Below are 22,411 nucleotides of genomic sequence, written 5' to 3'. Positions count from 1 at the left end.
AACCTAACCCACCCCCTAACCAACTAACCTTCGGTTAGTTCCCACTGCCCAAACTTACCCTGACTAACCTAACTTACCCTCACTAACCTAGCCTAGTTGACTAACCTAAGTAACCTAGACTAACCTGACTTGCCTTGGGCCGACTAACATGACTTACCCCCACTAACCAGACTTAACTTACTTATGCCTCACTGACTTATCTGATTAATGTGATTTAGGTGACTTTATTAATCACTACATTACTTTTTCCATTAAAAAATTTCAAAAAAATTTCTAAAATTTCCTTTTGCCTTTTGCTAATTTTTGGGAATTTGTCTGCTGGACATTACCCACCCCACAATTTCTGAAAATTAAATATTTCCTCCTTTCACCCCCAAATTGCCAATAAATGTATAAAATTCATTTAAAAATAGTAAAAAAATTTAAAAATTTTCTTTAAAAAATCTCAAAAATTCCCCTCACCTCCCTTCATCATTTTCCATTTATTCCACCATAAATAATCACAACTTAACACAAAAAATATAAAATATAAAATATAAAATAATAAAAAATAAAAAACTAACAAATATAAAATTAAAATAAACAACCAACACAAACCCAATCCACACATCCGCTAAGGTATTGTTGTTGTTGTTTCATTAGTGATCTTTACTTTTCCTTTACTGGATTCACTTCTTTTGGTGGCCTTTTTCGTGCGCATTCCTGCATTACACACACCCCTTCCAGGTATTTATTTTATGTGCTTTATTTATTTTTATTTCCCCCTTAATCACAAATTAATTGTTAAAATGAACCCTTTAATTCACCCACAGTTTCCACGCGCATTCGCGCTAAACACACATACTTTTTAAATTAAAATCAACCAGCCGTTCACTTAGCACGCGCTACGTGCGCTAAAGAGGCACTTTAACTTTTTAATTAAAATCAACCAGCGGTCACATGAGCACGCGCTGGCAAAAAAGCGCTCCACATCACCTTAATTTATAATCAATGAATTGCATTTAGAGACCCAGTCGGGAATCGAAGTCCGGGAATCGCATAACTGCACCGCTTAACCTAATAATTGGTAATTAAATTTCTAATAAGGAACTGCCGTTTTCTTGTTAAGGTTTATCACCTAATAAAAATTCACCCATTTTTAATAATTGATTAAAATCAACCCTTCATTAAATTAATTCCCCCCTCACTGCACTTAATTCCCCTTTTTAATGAAGCGTTTCGTGGGATGGGTTTGCGCAGTTCTTAGTGTTATTTTCCATGGTTCAGTCTTGGTTTATCACCGATATAGTTTTGATTTGTGTCGGATATGGTATGGTTTTGGTTTCATGTCTTAGTTACGGTTACGGGTACGGTATGCAGTTTTTTCTTTTGTTGCCTGATACAGGGTTCTGGGTGTTTGTCTGATGCATCGCATGAAGCTTTCGGTCGCATTTGTCTCAAGGTCATGTCAAATTTTTTCTAGGATGTGGTTTGCTTGGGGTTAGTTGGTCGAGTCATGTTTTATTGGTAATTCTCTTATCCTTGGTTTTTATCTGTTGCTTTGCAGGCATTCTCCTTGATTGTCTATGTTTGTGGTGTGTGTGTAACCATCTGAATGGCGCCTTCTCATGCTCCTCCCCCTATCCAGTACGTCCCATTAGTTAGTAGGGATTACTCTTCCCTACTTACTTTTGAGCCTCTCACGAAGGCGGGACTTGCGGCTTTTGTGGCCACTCCTTTTCCCCTACTTCCAGAGGATCCGTCGTTATGTGATGAGTTCCTGGCCTCTTACAGCAAGAAGACAGGTGTAGTCCAAGGAATGTCTATGACTTTGACATCTCGAGGCTTAGGGAAGGCTCTGTCTTTACCCTTCAAAGGAGAACCTTTTGTGACCACTCGTCAGCTCTTCTCTAAAGAAGAGATTCTCAAGCTGTTGCAAAAGCAGACAAGGGAAGTCCTTGATGTTAAGAAGGTGATAAACTCTTCAGGAGTTTCTTTTTCTATGATCACTGATCCCGTATAGAAGACGATGTGTCAGTTCCTTCAGGACAAGTTTATGCCTGCCAAAATGCCATCCCACTATTTGTCCAAAGAGCTTTTCACAGCTTCCAGGATGGTGCTGAAAGGAGTTGCTATTGATTGGAGCACATACCTCCTTACTTAAATGGATCAGCATTTTGTTAAAGTCACCACGAGTAATGTTCCCAATGTTACCTACGGATCATATTTGTCTGCCTTCTTGACCTATTCAGGTTTACAGAAGACTGTACCTCCACCTCCTCCATCAGATCCAGTACCTCCTCCTCCACCTTCAGAAGAGTCAGCACCCATTGACATTGAGGATGATGATTCTCCGCCTCCCCTGGTCATACAGCGCAAACGTTTGAAGAGGGTAGCGGATAAAGCCCCTGCTGTACTTCCCTCAGTACCTATCCCTGCTACCTCTTGCAGTGAACTCCCTGGGTATCTCACTTGCAATAACCTGTTCAGAGCACATCGCGAAGGATCCTTGGAGATCTCAGTTCCTTCCCTGAACAATCTCGTCTCAGGAGATGCCATTCCTTTCCTCTGCAAGGATATTCAAAGTTCCATTGAGTTGTCAGTGACAGCCTGTGTTCAACAGCTGTACGCATCTTTCTATGAAGAGCTCATGCAGTCCAAAGACCAGTTGCATAAGGAAACCTCTGAGTTAGCTTCTGCTAAGGATACCCTAGCAGATTTATTTAAGCAAATGGAACAGCAAACCCAAATGGTTGCCACCCAAAGCGAGGAGATTTCTTCATTGAAGACCCAGTTACTCGAAGCTCAATCCCAGGTTACTAGCCTTTCAGCAGAGAAGGAGAGGATGTCCAGTGAAGTGATGGAATTCCAAGCTATCTTAGATGACAAGCTTTCAGCTTTACAGATGGCTAATGACACAGTGGCCAACCAAGCCTCCCAAATCCAGCAGTTGCAAGATCAGCTTGCAAAGTCCCGCCCTGTTCCTCCAAGCCCTCCTCTTCCATTAATTCCTTCTCTTTCACAGCAGGACTTGGCTGCTCTTCAGAGACAGGCTACTTTGTGCCCTTTATTCCAAGACAAAGTGGAAAGATTGCAGTCCAGAATGGACTTGTTATGGTCTACCTTTGAGCAGTTTCAGGAATATGTCTTACCAGACCATTCTTTCTTTGTCCACTACCACTTACAGAAGATGGTTTTTTATATGAAGCTTTCCACGATGGATTTACCTTTTCCAGAGGATGGTTGGAGTGGGGCTTGGTCTGCTGAGTTGTTGACAGAGGTAGTCAGAATGGTCTTTGAAGATTCTGTCACGCCAGATACCATGTTGATGTCATACATGTATCTCCGAGGAGATTTGTTAATTCCAGATGAGGTAGATATGGCATGGTATGTGGGGGGATGTGGTCTTACAGGCTGTTTTATATGTCAATCATTTGGAGTTGCGCATAGCTGATATGTTTCAAAGTTATTCCTCCAAAGTAGCTGATTGTCAGGATAATTCGTGGCATCCCATGATTGATTCGGTGGTCCTCAATCAAAGACAAAACACAACTCCTACCTTTGCCCAGAGTACTAACCAACTGAGGATGGATCTCTTAATCTATCTTTCCAAACATAATCCATTTGATGCTACCTTCTTTGATGCCTATCATCGACGATCTCTCTTAGGACCTTCTGTTCCTACCCTCCTCTATTACCAACAAATGGCTCACCGCTATGCTATATATCTTTCCATTTGTCAATCTAATTCCACAATAATTTTACCCCTTCTTTTCCAACCTTCAAATTTCCCTCAAATTCCTATTTTCACTTACTGTTCCTTTATTGAGGATAGGGTATTTTCCCCTTCTCCACCCTGTCCTTCACCCCTCATTAATGTTCCCTCTACATTTCCTATTTATCAGTTAACACCGTTCCTTAGTGATTCCTTACAAATTTCTGCCACTCCTTCTTTAACCTTTTCTTCCTTTTATGATTTTTCCTATCCTTCCCTTCATCCACTTTCCCTTATTCCACTACCCTCTCCTAACACTTCCATATCTCAACCACCTCAGTTGGTTAGTGACTGTGACGGTTTTGATAATCAGATTTCCAGAAGAAGGGGATGGAGTTCGGATGATTGCCTTACAGGACCGCAGATTAATTGGCCAGTAATTCCGGGAGAATGGACAGCTTCAAGTCAAGCTTATCAAAACTATGTTCATTTTGCCCAATAGTATTCACAGTCTGCAGATCCCTCAATGAGATTAACTGCTCACTTTGCTTGGTACCTGGCGTATATGCATAGGCACTCTCATACTGATTCAAAGCCTATCCCAAAGTTGTGCATGAATGTCAATGTTAGCATTGATTCCCAACAGCTGGAGATATTGTATTTTCATGCCCTTTGTTTGCCTAGAAGATACCTGGTCCTGTTGGAAAGGATGTGCTGTCTCCAATTTTTCCAAAATCCTCCTAAAAACTTTGTAGATGAATCCTTATCTATGGATCGATTCCGACAACATCAATCTTTTAAGAGGGATCATCTTCATTGATACCTTTCCAATGTATGGTGGAAGCTTTTAATGAACAACTTTCTTTTTGAAAAAGTCATTCAGATGGTTGTGTTGTGTATTAGTGTTTGTGTTGTGAGTTTATTTATGTCATATGAACGTGGTAGTTTCCTATTGGATTTCGTGTACGAGCTATGTTTTGGAGATTTGTAGAGATGGGGTCGTGGTTGGAGAGTTGAAGCTGATGCTGATGAAGAAGAAGCAAACTCTTATATCCTTTACAAATTTGTGGTGATTTTTAGTTTGATAAGAGGTATTAATGTATAAAGAGTTTTCCTTTCTTTGTATTTTTCTATCAAAAACAGGTTATAAGTTGGGGTCGTGGTGGATGCATTCTTTGTGAAAAGATATTGAAGATCAAAGTTGAGCTTTTCCCTGAACTTGTATTCCCTTTTTCCTGGGTCGCGAGGACGCTTCCTTATTAAGTGTGGGGATATGTTGAGTGTTGAAATGACTTGTTTTTTGGCTGATTTTTGTTGTTTTTGAGAGCTGAATGGTTGATTTTATGGGATGATTGATTGATTTGGAAGTGGTTTGAGAGTGTTTTAGATGATAATGATTGTGTTTTGGAAGATCATGATGTTTGTTGGTGGTTCTGTGATGTTCTGATAGGTTCTGAATGGTTCTGTATACCTTCTGTTTTGTTCTGTTTTGGTCTGTTTTGTTCTGATTGTCTTCTGTAAGGAGGGAAGGAGTATTGATTGATGAAGAATGAGATATTTTGAAAGCTTATTGAATGGTTTGTGAGAGTTTGGAATGGTTTGAGAATGAGTTATGAAGTTTTGATGACCTTCTGTAACCTTCTGTAGGTCTTCTGTAGAGTTTCTGTTCTGTTCTGTTCTGTACTGTAGCTGTTCTGGTACTGTTCTGTAGACTGTTCTGTATGCTTCTGTAAGTGTTCTGTGGAATGTATGTGTGACTTTGGGAAAGTTTTCTAGCCTTGGAAAGAGGTGAATACAAGTGCAAAAGAGCTGAAAGAAGTGGAAGAAGTAGCTGCTGAAGACTCAAGTGAAGACTAGAGTGAAGTGACAGTAGTGAGCTGTGAAGAGACACTGTAGTGGCTCTGGTGACCCTTCATATCAGACATACCTCTTGGGAGGGGTATCCACGACCTAAGAGTGATTATTGAGAGTAATTTTGAGAGATTGTAGTGAGGATATGATGTATTATTGATGGAGTGAGAGAGAGAGAGTCAGAAATAGCCAATTCTACTCAAACAAAGTGATTGTATATGAGAGATTGAGAGAAAAGACTATGAAGATTTGAAGATGAATACTATGTGATGTATTTCCATTCAAAGATGGTGTATTCCTTTGCTTTCTTTGTTCTATTGATGGATTTTATGAAGATATTGAAGAATATAGTTGATTCTATTAAAACCGTGGGAGATCTACATGATGCTGCATAAAGATTTGTTGTGCCTGGTGTTCTTTTCTTCATTGTGATAATATGAAACATGATAAACAAGCTTGTTGATGTTACAAGATAGATTTTCTTGCAAGAGAATTCCCTTTTCCTTGGTGTTCCTCTCAGGGCTCCACATCTAAATCCCAAAATCGACCCCAAAGGCTACGTAGAGCTAAAGGCACATCACAGATTTATCATTGGGCTGAAACTTAGAGCAAGTAGTTCAAAATTTAGCTATAAACGGTCCTCCAAATTACGCATGGTATTTACCATAATGGCCCTGCGGGCCGGGGGGGCACTGCTCTCCCCTCGAACCCCCGTAGAGGGGGCTCTGCCCTCTCCGCACCTTCCCCAAGTAGGTTGGAGAGAAAATGCGCGTCATGACAGGTCCTCCAGATTAGGCCCTAGTGTAGTAATGGCTCTATACAAGCATAGATCTTCACTTACAAAGCAACAAACAGAAGCCCACACCCAAACAAAGACAAAAAGAGACCCTAGAACCTCAACAAGCCAATCTAACCATCAAAGGCAAAAGGGCCACACCACAAGAACACAAGGACATTGTGTTAAGTCCGTGTCTAGTCGGAGCAAAATGCAACATCAAGCTACAACAGCAAGAATGACTAGATATGACAGTCCTGACGATAGATGCTCCTTGAATAGCACTACACTGATGATCCAAGACATCAGTGGAGAATCCACATCTAGTCGTGTAGTTGGGGACTCAAGGGCATTTGTCAAAAGACTTAAATTTACAAGCCAATACCCGAAAGACGAAGACATAGTACCACTCGCTTATCTTAGGGTCAAACTCACCACGAAAAGAGACCATACTATCGATGCTGTGATTGATGAAGAAGCAGATTTTAATATCTTGACCTATGAATCATGGACCCTACTAGGCCAACCAGAGCTCACATCGACTAATGCAACTCTTAGCCCTTATGGGGGACACCCACAAGCACTCATAGGGAAGTGCAAAATCCTTGTAAAATTTGAAACTGAAAGCTTGCCTATCCTATTTCATGTTCCTCCAAATAGTGCTAATTACGAGAAGGAAACCCTTCTAGGAAGACCCTTCAAAAGGGTGACCAAGTGTGAGGCTAATTATGTAGCACAGAGGATACACCTGTGACACTATCAGGTGTGAGGATAGTCACAACCTTTAGTAAGGGTGACCTCATCGAACCTCGAGGGAAAGGCAAGGAAGGTGCTGACATAACAGCCAAGCCTAGTAACGAGAGCAAGGACTTGTTGGAAGAGTTGATGCAAGCATAGGTCGAACAATGAGAACCAGTGAGTGAGGTCATGCCTAAAACAAGAACTTTCAAGAGATAAGGCCAAGGACGGGCTTTGGACTTACAAATATCGTAGAAGATCCCAAAAGAAGCCCAAGCCTTATAGATGAAGGCATCGATGGAGGGTCAGCGCAATGCCGCGATGGATATCCAAAGTGTTGCTACGTGCTCAAGGGTATTACGCAGGTAACCGATGGATTTGGGTACCAAAACCCCTTGCTAAACCACCTCTATCAGCTGAAGGCCAGATTGCATCAAAAGCAACGAAGCACTGGAGGAAATCTAAGAGAAACTCCAGGTCTCGAGGTAAGAAACCAAACATGAGTGTTCGAAAGAAAAGGTCTCAACCTAGCATGCTTAATAAGCATATGTCATACGTAACCATTGAGCGTGCACAAAACCCATTAGTGCCCAAAAAGCCTTTGATTTCCCAAGAGGATAATAGGCATCATAGGCACAACATTGCTCATGGCAAGGCTGATCGCTCAACAAAGCAAATGGCACAATCATCTAATAGCATCGAGCAAATCATTCAGCCACAATGCCAAGTCCACCTAAGAGTCCTAGATTTTCTACACCCTCTTTTTCCAAACAGACACAGGAAGCACAACAGTGGTCGTCAATGGCAGTTGCTCACTCCCAATCTCTATCTCCATCTAAGCTTCCAAATGTCCAAGGGGTGGGACATGACACCATCTGCAGCTCTCGGCCCAAGGATATGCATGTGCAACCTAATGTGACTAGATCAACACATGCTAGATCTACACAAATGAATGCTCAAAGGGTAACAAAATACACGACCACTTCCGATCGCCCTAGGGACCTAACGCCACAATCCACCAAGAGTAGCCAGCCCACTGGACTAGCCGTTAGTACTTCCAATCAAGGATCACAGCAGTCACAGCCATTGGCCATGGCAATGCCCCTTGCGGAACGTGTCCTTAGTAGTTTACCTATGGAGGAGGTGTCGCAACCAACTTCCTTAACAACTCCAGCACTTCCAAAGTGCCTAAAGCCTAGGCTAGAGGAGTTAAACACAAGGGAGTTGGCTGAAGAGCTAGACTCCCCAAAGAGGGAGGCAATTGTACCCTCACAACCTAGCAAGGCTATTAAGCAGGTTGCGGCTATGTCGTATGAGGACACACTAGGGAAAGAGAGTGCTGAGGGCCAACCAAGCACATCAACGGTTGACCTAGTCTAGGGTCCTGAGTCATTAAGAGATTCACCTTCACTGACCAAGAAAAAGAGGACAAAACAACGAAGACAACAGTAGTCACAAGTGGTTGTGTATCCCAAGAACATTAACACCAAGAACACTGGAGAGTTGAGGAATAAATCATCGAGTCCATCCACCAATGAACCCATTGATGCCTCTCCTAATAGTGATGAAACCTCAGACACATCTATGTGCTCTGAAAAATCAAAGCAGTCGTTACCATCAATAGCTACTTGTAACACTCTATCCACCGACAATAGAACTCGCATTGACCAATCAAGAGTGGATACAATGCTGTCACAATAGGGTGACAAATTCATACCAGTCACATCCAAGGAGAACCATGATGCAATAATGAAGCCTCATGAGAAACATGGAAACCCCAAGAGCATAAGAAATCCTAGCATTGGCCAATCTTGCTCATCTAGGCCTGAGCCCCAAGCTATGCTAAAGCCTAGGCAAACTCCTAGAACCTTGCATGAGATAGCAACCGAGCAATCCCTCGTTGAACATAGAAGTGTCACAGAATGCTTAACTGAGTTGGATGATAAGCTCAAAGTGTTCGCACGTGTCTATGTCCCGACAAACATGGGCACATTTCCTAAAGAGTAGCTTGAAGAATACTTGCCATTTCCCTTATCCTGGGAAGAGCAAGAACATCTTGACGAGCACAATAATAGGCTCATGTATGAACGCATGTGACTCATCTCTGACGAGAAAGCCGACGAACTACGCTTAACTGTCACATTCAATGAGGTGCTCTACCAACCAAATCTCTTAGAGACAGAGCAACTAAAGTGACTATCAGAGGATCGAAGTCAATTTGAACAACATTGGTGTGAAAACCACGTTGCAATGGCCAAACTAGGAGCCCAGATCATGATAGTCTCAGAGGAGCGATTTGCCAAATGGTAGTCTCAAAGAGACCCAACCGATGTGGCACCAACTTCCTTTCGAGTGCTGACTACCACTCAGGGTACAGACTCAATTGAAACTAGCCAAGAGAACTCTTTGTCTGATAAGGTTCTCACTGAGGAGGAGCTACATGTTGCAAGTAGACTCGGACAAGGTTCCATGCTACTCGATGTTGCAAAATATTTATCGGTATTGAGTAAGTATCACAAGTGCTAGATGTGTGTGCCACGCTCTAGTACAATTCAGAGTTCTACAATTAGCTTTTATCCTCATGAAGTGACATGGATTCATAGATATGTATATAAATAAACAATGACTTTTGTGACCCTGTATAGACAATGTCAACACACACAAGCAATGATAGTCAAGCACAGGGAGAAGAGTTGGGTTCAACAGGCTAAGCTCCTCAGGTCCTCCTCTTACCACACATTTAGAAGTTGTGAGATCATTCTTGCCTCCAAGTGGAGGGCATGCAACCCTCATCACCACCATAGGAAGCTCTGACCAACATCTCTGAGGGTGTGGACAAGGTACCGTCCCTTCCTATACACCTTTTCCCTTTATGGTCTATCCTTCCAAGGATGATCCCTGCCCAATTCCCTGACAACCAGTCCACGCAACTTAGCATAAGCCAATATCTACTAATGGCCGGAGGCCAAACAAACATCATCAGAGGGGCCATCCCTCTACTACAACCACTGCATGCCTCACCTCTTCCCTCCTCATCTTACGTGCTTGATTAGCTATATAATCCCTTCCATGGAATGGTTTTATCCTGTCTCAAGGCCTAATCCTTGGATTGCATTTTGCAGGTCCCCCTATGTAGCAGGCATGGAGCACCCAGTGCAGCTGGCATGCAAAGACGCTCTCTGTCGTCGAAGGGAGCATGCAACACAAGCTCCCCCGCCAGTGCGCTATGTGCCTACCCTCAAAAGGTATGCAAAGAAACGAGGCACCAAGCGACACTACCCCGGACGTAGGCCAAAAAGTCCCCAGGCCAAGGGAATAGAAGCTCAAGGGAGCTCACAAGGCTTGGCAACACCGGATGTGCGGGCCCCCAACAGACACTTGAGCACTAGGTGCTCGAAAGCAGAGAGGGCAACTCGAGACAAGGAAGAATTCAATGCATTATTCAAAAGCATTTCGGAAACGGTTGCGGCCAGAGACTACACCATTCAGGTCCTAGCTGACATCTTCCCTACCCAACTTCATAGGAGCCCCTCACCAACAGAGCCTCAGTCGCTTGACCGCTCAGACTCACCCCGCCTTGTGCAAATAGAGTAGCCCCTATGATATGCAAGCAACTTAACAAAGGCCATCCTGCTATAACTTTTTTTCTTTTGATGGTTAAAGGGGTAGGCTCCCCACTCATACACACTTCGCTTACCTATTGCTAATATATGCCACGTCTTTAACAAGCACTAGAATAGGCATCACAATTAGCATCATAGGATTTTGAAAAAGTTATATCTTGACATGATTGCATTTGTTCGTTGTACTTGATGCATGCGACTTGCATGTACTCTCATGAAGTGACAAGTGGATGCAGGATGACACAGGTCTTCGTGCAAACGTGTTCAGTGGCCAAGTCACCGCAAGGCCACCAACCTCACAAAGAACCGCGACAAAGCCACGCTACCGAACGCCAAAAATCACCCTTGTGAGTGCCTACATCGTATGACCCAAAGCATAGTCATGGGCTATGCTCTCTTTCTGGGTCAAGCTCTACAGTTGGCTCACGATAGTTGTTACCTCAATTGTACCGACATCGTGTGTCGCAAAGAGGTTTGCAATATCTCAAGTGTATCTCCCCATCTCAACAAGTACTTCTCTAACAACGAGGCTAGGGCACAATCATCACTGTAATATCAATTTCCTGAGCCTTCGAAGCTTCACATTTCCCAACCCATTGAAAGCTTGATAGCCTCAACATATTGCAATGGTTGTACTCAGGCAAGTTTAAAAAAAAGGATAAGAAAAAGAAAAAAAAAGAAAACAAAAAAGGAAAAAATAAAATAAAAGAACGAAAACATAAGAAGCACCCACTATCACAGCACAGCACCTAGGGGTCCTCAAATTAGGTGCATCCAGTGATCTTGGTCGGCTGGCTCCGTCCCTAGTCCCCTAGCCCCTTAGCATCACCCACAATTTTTCAGGGCACATCAAGGGCAGGACATACCTAGGGAGCTTGTCTCGCCTATGGTTAGACCTATCACCCTGACCCATTCACACAATTCCCTCTTGCACTTTGCCTTAATACCATTGCAATCAATTGTGGTAAGCACTGCACGAATGGCCATGAAAAGTACACTGTCCTCATCATGCAAGTCCAATAGCTACTAGCTACCGATAGTGCAGTGTCCCTGTGTTCAATTATGTTACGTTGCATGCTAAATCCTGCTACCTACAACAGTGAGTGCCATGGGACTGGCACTTATCTAGGAGGGGGGTAATGTTAACCCTCAAACGAACAAAGGCGGAAAATCCAGAAAAGCTAAAGTAGAAGAAAAAGGCCAAGGCAAAGTGAAACGGAAGACAAAGAGGCACAAGGAGAAAAGTCCTAAATAAGGGAGAAAGGCACACAAGGAAAAGCACAAGTCAATACTTTTGTAAAAGAGTGCAAACACGTCTTAATTCAATGAGTGCCAGGCTTTCACCCGTGCAATTTGTAAATGTAGACAGGCGGTGGAAAGGAAGCTAGGAAGATAGAAGGACAATGGGAAAAAGGGCCTAGGCCACGGCCGGCCATGTAAAAAATGGGATAAGGGGATGACCGCCCAAAAGGGATTTAGGGTTTTGTATATAAAGTTGAAAAGTGAATGAGAAGCTCATTCTTGTGTGTGGCCAAAAGTGGCTCTTCTCTTCTTCTTCTTCTTCCTCTTCTTCTTCTTCTTCTTCTTCTTCTTCTTCTTCTTGCTTGCTTGCTTGAGCTTGTGCTTGAGAGAGGGAGTGTGAGAGTGCGAGGGAGTGAGTGTGTGAGGGTGAGGGACCGGGGAGGAGAAGCTCTCCATCTTCTCCTCTCTTCTTCTCTTCTCTTCTCTTCTCTTGTCTTGCTCACGGTGATGGGGCTTGGAGCGTGGAGCTTGAGGATGGAGCTTGCTTGAAGCTTGCACTTGGATCGTGGAGCTAGCGGAGTGAGCAGGAGAGGAGGTAACTCGATCAGCATGGAAGTAAGCTCACTACACTCGTAGGTATGGATGGCACGTCGGCTATGTGAGAGGTAGCCATTAGTGCTCGGCTTGGAACACTTGAAACAATAAGCGGTCTGTGGGTCTTGGCAGTTGAGCAAAAGCTCCCACACATCCTATCAATCAATTTTCAAACCTTTCTTTTTGGTCTTATCTTCAAGAAACTACTCCAAACTCAACCGCAAAGTAAGATTTGTAGCCTACAAAAATAATTCCACTTTCTCATGTTCAAGAGTAGAATTTTCTACAACATTCGTCAATGCTAAGCTCAAACTCTTGTTGAAGCTCTGTAGCTACCAAAGGGATTTTGAATCCATTCTCTAAAAGATCGCATAGTAATCAAGCATGAATCCTCAAGGAAAATTTATTCTTTCACTGCATTATTAAACTCACCCCACCCCAATCAGGATCTTTTGCATAGATCTTTGATATGTGTGTCTTCAAGGCAGAAGCTAAGATTCGAACAAAGTACTAGCCTATCCTATGTGATGATATTCCAAAGAATTCCATCTTTGCAGCATATAGCTTCAAGTATTCAAAAACTCTATGGCCATCAAATAATTTCAAATGGCTATTCACTACTTACAATGATTTAACTGTTGTAGACTCTTGCTAAATGGAAAGCTATAATCTCTGATGTTGTTGCTACTATTGCGAGTACATGTTGAAGGGTTAAACTAGCTGCCTTACTTTATTAGATGATCAAGAAGCATGTCATGAAGAATTTATAGCATCTCCCATCTTTGCAATTTTGGACATGGCTTTTCATGTCAGATTCACCACAAATGGGGGGAGGGGGGGTTGTTGACTGTTGAAATGACTTGTTTTTTGGCTGGTTTTTGTTGTTTTTGAGAGCTGAATGGTTGATTTTATGGGATGATTGGTTGATTTGGAAGTGGTTTGAGAGTGTTTTGGATGATATTGATTGTGTTTTGGAAGTTCGTGATGTTTGTTGATGGTTCTGTGATGTTCTGATAGGTTCTGAATGGTTCTGTATACCTTCTGTTTTGTTCTGTTTTGGTCTGTTTTGTTCTGATTGTCTTCTGTAAGGAGGGAAGGAGTATTGATTGATGAAGATTGAGATTTTGTGAAAGTTTATTGAATGGTTTGTGAGAGTTTGAAATGGTTTAAGAGTGAGTTATGAGGTTTTGATAACCTTCTGTAGGTCTTCTGTAGAGCTTCTTAGACTATTCTGTCTCTGTTCTGTTCTGTACTGTAGCTGTTCTGGTATTGTTCTGTAGACTGTTCTGTATGCTTCTATAAGTGTTCTGTGGAATGTATGTGTGACTTTGGGAAAGTTTTCTAATCTTGAAAAGAGGTGAATACAAGTGCAAAAGAGCTGAAGGAAGTGGAAGAAGTAGCTGCTGAAGACTCAAGTGAAGATTAGAGTGAAGTGACAGTGTTGAGCTGTGAAAAGACACTGTAGTGGCTCTGGTGACTCTTCATATCAGACATACCTCTTGGGAGGGGTATCCACGACCTAAGAGTGATTATTGAGGGTAATTTTTGAGAGATTATAGTGAGGACATGATGTATTATTGATGGAGAGAGAGAGAGAGAGAGTCAGAGATAGCCAATTCTACTGAAACAGAGTGATTGTATATGAGAGATTGAGAGAGAAGACTATGAAGATATTGAAGATGAATACTATGTGATGTATTTCCATTCAAAGATGGTGTATTTCTTTGCTTTCTTTGTTCTATTGATGGATTTTGTGAAGATGTTGAAGAATATGGTTGATTCTATTAAAACCGTGGGAGATCTACATGATGTTGCATGAAGATTTGTTGTGCCTGGTGTTCTTTTCTTCATTGTGATCATATAAAACATGATAAACAAGCTTGTTGATGTTACAAGATAGATTTTCTTGCAAGAGAATTCCCTTTTCCTTGGTGTTCCTCTTGGGGCTCCATGTTTTTGGTGCGCAGTCGGGGAATCTTGCCATCAACAAGCACCAAAAGAGGCTGAAAATGAAGGAAATGGCATTGCCAAGAAGAGAAGAATTCAATGGATGATTGTAAAGTTCCTTCTTCCACTGAAGAGTTGGAATTCCTCATAATCAAAGCCACTTTCCACAAGAAGTTCATCCCACAATGGCGGAAAAATATCACCATCATGATGCATGCTCTATGTGGTGGACAGTTTCCTCTTCCTATTGAAGCAGCAGAAACTTGCATCTTGGTGGCAAACTGTTTGGGAACAAACTGAAGAATAGAAACAGAGAGAATGAACATCCATGGAAGATTTGACATTCATTGAGAAGTTTCCAGACAACATCAAGTGGGAGATTGTGAAGAAGCTTCAGGAGTCTTGGTCTGTAGAGGTTCACAAAGACAAGAAGGAAAAGAGTTGGAATTTGTTCGTGGATGCTCAACAGCAAGATACATGGGATGCTTGTTGTACTGATAATCTTCTGTTTGTTCAATTAGCAACCCACTGGAAGTTGGTAGACAGAGTGTTTTTCACAACCTACACTGTTGAAACCATCAGAAGTTGGCATTACGATGATAATGGCACCACCACAATGCTCAGACGTATGCATTTTGACACCTTCCGAACCGAATACCTTCCCCTGTGCAGTGGCATGAAAGCAGAATTCAGGGACATTGAAAAGAAAAAAGTAGAAGAAATGTTGGCAAGAGAGTCCTCCAGAGACTGAAGCCTTCTGTTAACCCTCTGTGGAGCACTAACAACATAAGTGGAGCCAACCCCCTGATGAATGACGTAATAAAGAGGCAAGCGTTAGAACGAGTCCAGAGGTACGTGAGAAGAGAGAAAGTAAAAATCAAGGCTGAGAACGAGCTAGCAATAGAAGCCGCCTTTGACGCCCTTGCGGAACTCTTTACAGAAGTCCCAATGGCACATCAAGCCCTTCCTCCTGCTAGAGGTCCATTTCCAAGCCAGATCCGTCCTGGAAATATTGATGACAGGCCAGCGAATGTAGTCCCATTGCCAGTTTTTAAGGGAGAGTACAATGAAGACCTCGATCTTCATGTAGCAGAGTTTATGGTAGCGTGTGTGGCTAACAATGCCAGAACCCCTGAGCATTGGTTAGCGATATTCCCCGCCACTTTTAAGGGCGCAGCATTTCAGTGGTATGAGAGACAAGCAGCAGGAACTTTTGGCACATGGGACGACCTGAAGTTGGCCTTCCTCACTAAATTCAGGCGTGAAGGTTTTGAAGAGCGGATGAGAGAGGAATTTATGAACCTAAGTCAGTCCTCTGGAGAAAGAGTGGAAGCCTATGTCTCACGAATGGAATCCATCCTGAAGAGATGGACTAACCATAATCTAGATGATGGCATTCAGAAGGGGGTGTTTCTCAGAGGATTACAACCAGAAGTCTGTAAGTTTGTGGAGCTGCAAAGACCAGCCACCCTACAAGCTGCAACAGAAGGTGCAAGACTGTACGATGAAGTGGAAGCTCGATTAGCAATGAATACAGGAAGAGGAGTCTTACCTCCTCTGATGCTAGGAATGATGTACCCAACAAATGCAGTCCCAGCGACTGTTTCCTACCCCTACCAACAGATGCCCTCGGTATCACAGTACAGTGCACCAAATCCACAGTGGCCAGAATCCATGCCTCAAATGATGGCTCAACCACAACAACAATGGTCCCAACCAATTTCCTCAATGACAAATCAGCAGCAACAGTGGAATCCTACCAACTGGAGTCAACAGCCAACAATTCAAACAGGAGCTCTGAATCAGAACCAGAACAGAGACCCCTCTGTACCAGCCCAACCCGTTTATGCAGTGATTACAGAAACTCCTCAAAACCCTCCTGCTAGTACGTCAGGAGGAGAAAGCTTGAAGGATTATTTATCCAATTCAGTTGCAAACATCAAAAAGGAGTTGATGGATGTGATTACAGAACAACTACAGACGTTGAAAGTGAACACATCGAGCATATCCAACGTTGCAGGAGCAGGAAGAGATGTGATGCGGTCAAATACTTGGTGTGGTAAGTGTCATCAAGCAGGCCATTTAGCCACTGAATGTACACGAAAACCCACCATTCCTGGGGCCTTCTGTTCCTACTGTTTGTAGAAGAACCATACAGAGGACAATTGCTCTCTGAAGGAGATCCATGATAGGAGAAGGAAGGAAGAAGACGCAAGATTCAACTTGCTGGAATCCAAAATGACAACACAAGATATTGGACCCAAGCCTAGAGAGTTTGGTCCTAATTTCGGACCTAGAAGATTTCCCTCTCAAAGTTACAGAGGAAGACAGTCTGGCGGTGGTCAGAGATCAGAAGTGGAGTGTTATAGATGCGGAGAAAAGGGACACATATCACCAAATTGTCAAAATCCTCGAAGGTCAGTGGATTACAAGCCCTTATGCACTCGATGCAAAGGAGAAGGCCACACTGCAAAAGACTGTCCAAGCCCAGCCCCAGTGAAAAACACTGCTACTGATAGTCCAGCTAAGGCCCAAGAGCCTACCTCCAATTTAGTGGAATTGGAAGTTGCTGCCATCACGCGTGCAAAGCAGAAGGAACCGCCTATCCAGAAAGAAAATAACCCTCCTGCCAGAACAGTGAAGTTCAATCTTCCACCAGAAGAACAGAACAGAACAGAGCCTAACAGTGCCGTACAGAGCCCTACAGTGCCACAAAGAGTTACAGAGACAGGACCAGAGGTCCAGGAGACAGAAGAGGAGGAAGTGCCACAAGTGGCAGAAGAAGTTCCTGTAATTCCTCTGTTGGAAGAAAAAGGGAAAATGAAAATGGGTGTTGCCCCATTCCCTAACCACTTAGAGAAGCCAGTGGATCCTATTAAGGAATACGATCTGGTCAGAGATCTAGATACCTTTAGACCAAACCTCACATTCCGACAATTATTGATGTTGTCTCCCAGTTACGGGAAAAGGTTCAAAAGTATACTGACAAAAAGACGTGGTTTAAGGATTGCTCCCTCAACAGTGACAAAGTCCAACAAGGCTCCAGAGCTTGTAAAAGAAGTGGATGTGGCTAATGCTTTTCTAGATCCGGGTACTCTAGAGACTGGTGTGTGGATAGAAGGCTGCTTCATTGCAAATGCACTGATTGATGGAGGTTCATCAGTAAACATTATGACGGATGTTACAATGAAGGATCTAGGCTTACAGGGTGTGCAACCAACCCAATGGCTCATCAGACTGGCGGATCAGAGTAGAATCAAGCCTTTGGGCATTCTTCCAATATGTGAAGTCTACAGTGGCTGGAAAAGATTATTGGTTGACCTATTTGATGGTGAAGCCAAACTCTTATGGTACATCCTATCCTCTGTTACTGGGCAGACCATGGCTTTTTGAAGCCAGAGCAAGGACGGATTGGTTCAAAGGAACCTTGACCTTGGGCAGAGGACCCAACAAAGTGGTGCTGAAACTATATGGTTCTCAAAAAGGACATGGATCCACCTCCTTGGAATTATCTTTTGACTCCCCTAATGAGGCTACAGATGGAACATCAGCAGACGAAGATGCTGTCAAACAGATCCTTCCTAAGAAAATAGTGGCACATTCCTTAACAGTGGATACTGTAAGCCGACTTCCAAAAGAGGCAAAGCCATTATCAATGGGTGAATACTTCCTGCCTGAACCGGGAATGACTTCTGAAATCACTTCTGATAGTGAGATAGAAGCATGGATGTATTGCTCTCCCTGTTACATGGCCACAACAGAGACAGAGGCAGGAGAGAAAACAGAGAATCTATTCTTCTGTTACAGAGCTCCTACAGCAGCAGAAACAGAAGCAGAAGCAGAGACAGAGACAAAAGAGGATGAATATGATATGGACGAAGAAGGTGATGAAAGTGAGTCAGAAGAATCTATCCCACTTGAAGAGGATACATTTGAGGGAGAAGTTCCAGAAGCATCAGAAGCCGATGAGCTCATGCTATGGGACAGAATGGCAATGGTACCATTTGGTCTAGTAAATGGATCATCTCATATGCAAAACCTTTATAAGAAATGGATTAAGAAGAGCAAGCCGTCTTTCAAGAGTGGCTCTTGCCGTCCTAACCCATCCTTGCTAAAGAAAGATGATGATGATGCACCGTGCCAACAAGCACCAGTCCCACAAACCCAACAGGCATCAGAGGGTCCCTGTTATGTGACGTTCTTGGATGTGTCATCTTCAGAAGAGGAGTCTTCAAGCCAAGAGGTAATTAATTTTGAAACCAAACCCGAAATGGCGCTTATCCCATTCCAACGTCTTAAGGAGCAACCTAAGTCTCCACCAAAAGAAGAAGTTGGTTCTAGTGGGACATCAGAAGAGGACATCACTCCCTTGAAGGAGTCGGATCTGTATCCAGAAGCAGTCCGCGGGACCTTCATCCGTGAAGTAGAAGGTGAAAGGCAGTTAACCTTTGTGGATTCAGAAGGCACTGAATGCCACTTGAAGGTGGGTAACAGTCTCCCAGAAGAGGAGTTGTCAACTTTGTACAACTTGTTGAAAGAGAATTTGGACGTGTTTGCGTGGTCCTACAAAGACCTAAAAGGGATTGATCCCACAATATGTCAACATCATATTGACTTGCAGCCTGATGCCAAGCCAGTACGGCAACGACAGAGGCGAATGAACCCAAATTATTCCACATTGGTGAAAGCGGAGCTGCTGAAGCTTCTAGAAGCCGAGTTCATTTATCTAGTGGCAAATAGTGAATGGGTTTCACCCATCGTGGTTGTACCCAAGAAGAATGGCAAATTGCGAATATGTGTGGATTTCCGGAAGCTTAATTCCAAGACGAAGAAGGATCATTTTCCTATCCCTTTCACAGATCAACTGTTGGACACAGTGGCAGGACATGAGCTTTATTCTCTTTTGGATGGATTCAGCGGATACAACCAAGTCCAAATCGCAGAAGAAGACCAATCCAAAACAACCTTTACCACAGAATGGGGGACCTACGCTTACCGAGTGATGCCATTTGGGCTCTGCAATGCCCCTGCTACTTTCCAACGAGTCATGATGGCCGCATTTCAAAATCATCTGCACGACTTTATTGAAGTATATTTGGATGACTTCTGTGTCTATAGTTTGATCAGTGAACACTGGGAACACCTGGAACAATGCTTTGATCGATGCCGGGATTATGGGATTTCCCTCAATCCCGACAAATGCATCTTTGGGGTCTCTTCTGGAGTTCTGTTGGGCCACATTGTCTCTGCACAAGGGATATCAACAGACCCTGCAAAGATTGAAAAGATCGCAGCTCTGACAATACCCACCAACCTCAAACAGTTGAGGGGATTCCTAGGCCATGTGGGTTACTACAGGAGGTTCATAGCCCACTTTGCAACAAAGGCAACTTCCTTGCACAAGCTCTTGAGGAAAGATGCAGAGTTTACTTGGACGGAAGAATGTGACAAAGCCTTCCACACTCTGAAGCAGTGTCTGATAGAGGCACCCATTCTGCAACCTCCTAATTGGACAAAAGAGTTCCATGTACACACTGATGCATCAATTGAAGGCTTAGGTGCTGTCCTCTACCAAAAGGGCTCCTCGAAGTTGGATCAACCGATCTATTATGCAAGCCGAAAAGTCACTGATAGGGAACGGAACTATACGGTGACTGAGCTGGAGTGCTTGGCAATGGTGTTTGCCCTGGAGAAGTTTCGCCATTACCTCCTATCTACCCACTTTAAATTTTATGTGGATCATGAGGCCCTGTCCTTCTTGATGAACAAAGCATATGTGAAAGGACGAATGATGAGATGGCTCCTTTTATTCCAGGAGTTCGACTTTGAGGTGATTACTAAGCCTGGTCGTTCCCATGTTCTGGCTGATCATCTGTCGCGTATCCCACAAACTGCAGATGAGGAGCAAGATGATCCAGACCTCCCTGATGCTTCCCTGTATTTGGTAGAAACTGTAACTCCATGGTATGCAGACATTGCCAATCTGTTAGCAACCCAACAGTACCCTCCTGGTATTTCTAGTCGGGAAAGGAAGAAGCTCATGCTAGAATCAGCCCCCTACATCCTGCTAGGTGGTGCACTGTACAAGAAAGGCAAAGATGAAGTGCTCCGAAGATGTGTTGCAGGAGACGAGATTGGGATTGTTCTGAAGGCTTGCCATGACGAGCCATGTGGAGGTCACTTTGCAGGAGAAGCTACAACTAGGAAGGCTCTGCTAGCAGGATATTGGTGGCCTACCATCCACAAAGATTCCTATGATTACTGTAAAAGATGTGATGCTTGTCAAAGAATGGGGAAACCCACGAGGACAAGTGCCATGCCACTGCAACCTATCCTTCCCTTAAATCCGTTTGAGAAGTGGGGCATTGACTTCGTAGGTCCAATCGATCCTCCTACCAGAAGGAAACACAACCGATACATCCTCGTATGTACGGATTATGTCACAAAGTGGTGTGAAGCTAAAGCCCTTAAGCGGGACGATGGTAACAGTGTGGCCCTGTTCTTGTACGAGAATATCATCACCCGTTTTGGAAGTCCCTTAGAGCTGGTAAGTGATAGAGGCACTCATTTCCTCAACAAAGTCATGGAAGAGTTGACAGAGTTGTATAAGATTCGCCATCGTAAGTCCACTCCCTATTACCCCAGAGCCAACAGCCAAGTCGAAGTCACCAATCGCATCCTCTGCTCGATCCTAACAAGAACGATTGCCGCACATCGTCGTGATTGGGATGATCGACTTACAGAGGCCCTCTGGGCGTACAGAACCTCCCATAAAGCAGCAACAGGACAGACACCTTTCCAGTTGGTGTATGGAACAGAAGCTGTTTTTCCTGTTGAACTAGAATTACCCTCTTTGAGAGTGGCTATCAAAGAGCGTTTGGGAGATGATGATTCACTGCAACGCCGTCTCCTGCATTTGGAATGTTTGGACGAAATTCGTCGGATGGCTCTACAGTGCATGGAAGCCACGCAAGCCCGACGTAAGGCTTACCATGACAGTTTCATCAAGCACAAAGAGTTCAAAGCAGGTGATTTGGTCCTAGCCTATGATTCACGATTTGGCAAGTTTCCTGGCAAGCTCTAGCAGCGGTGGATGGGCCCCTATAAGGTACTTGCAGTCAACCCTAATGGCTCTGTCCAAGTACAGACCGTTGATGCCTCTGATGATCCCTTTCTGATCAATGGATATTGCCTGAAGAAGTACTTCCCTCCTTGGGGATCTTGACAATTACGGACACTTGATCCTTTCCCTCGTTGGCGCGGCACTGTACTTCTTATGATGCTACTGCTGATAGCCGTTCTTCAGTCACTCCTGATGAAGTGGACACAACCCTCTGTCCCCTTAAACCCCCCTTCCAGCCTTGATCTCTTATCCTCTATTTTCCACCAGCGACTGTGGCGAGGTGGGTCTTGACACATGGTTTTTCTACCATTCCCTTGTTCAATTTGAAGAAAAAAAAAAACAAAAAAAACAAAATATATCGGTCATGGGAGAAAAGGACTTAGGTCCCTGTCATGCCGACCTATTCTTCGAGAAAAGGTGGAAACACCCTCGGGAATAGGGGAAAATAAGAAAAAGAAAAAAACCTAAATAAGAAAAAAAAAACAAAAAAAAAAACTGCTATGAGAGAAAAGGAAGCAATTCCCTGTCATAGCAGGCCTCGTTCCAAGAAAAGGTGGTAAACACCCTTGGGCGGGAAGCTGGCTGTGGAAAAGGTGGTAACACCCAGCAATCCAAAAAGTGGATTCATTGATTGATATCCCTCGGATCCAATTCCGAAGCTGCCTCCCTTGGTATGCTGTGTCCTGGGTTTTTTTGCAAAGTGATTACCTGTCCTCTAGCAGATGACATGTCCTATTCAACACAACGTTCGATTTGATGGCTACCTCCCTGGGTAAGCCTCTTCAACAACTGATGACGCGATCTTCATCGACAACCCCTTGAGT

Source organism: Lygodium microphyllum, chromosome 21 (assembly GCF_053477565.2).
Source record: "Lygodium microphyllum isolate KBCC chromosome 21, Lygodium_microphyllum_v1.1.10, whole genome shotgun sequence".
NCBI classification, from domain to species: Eukaryota; Viridiplantae; Streptophyta; class Polypodiopsida; order Schizaeales; family Lygodiaceae; genus Lygodium; species Lygodium microphyllum.
This window is presented reverse-complemented; position numbering follows the sequence as displayed.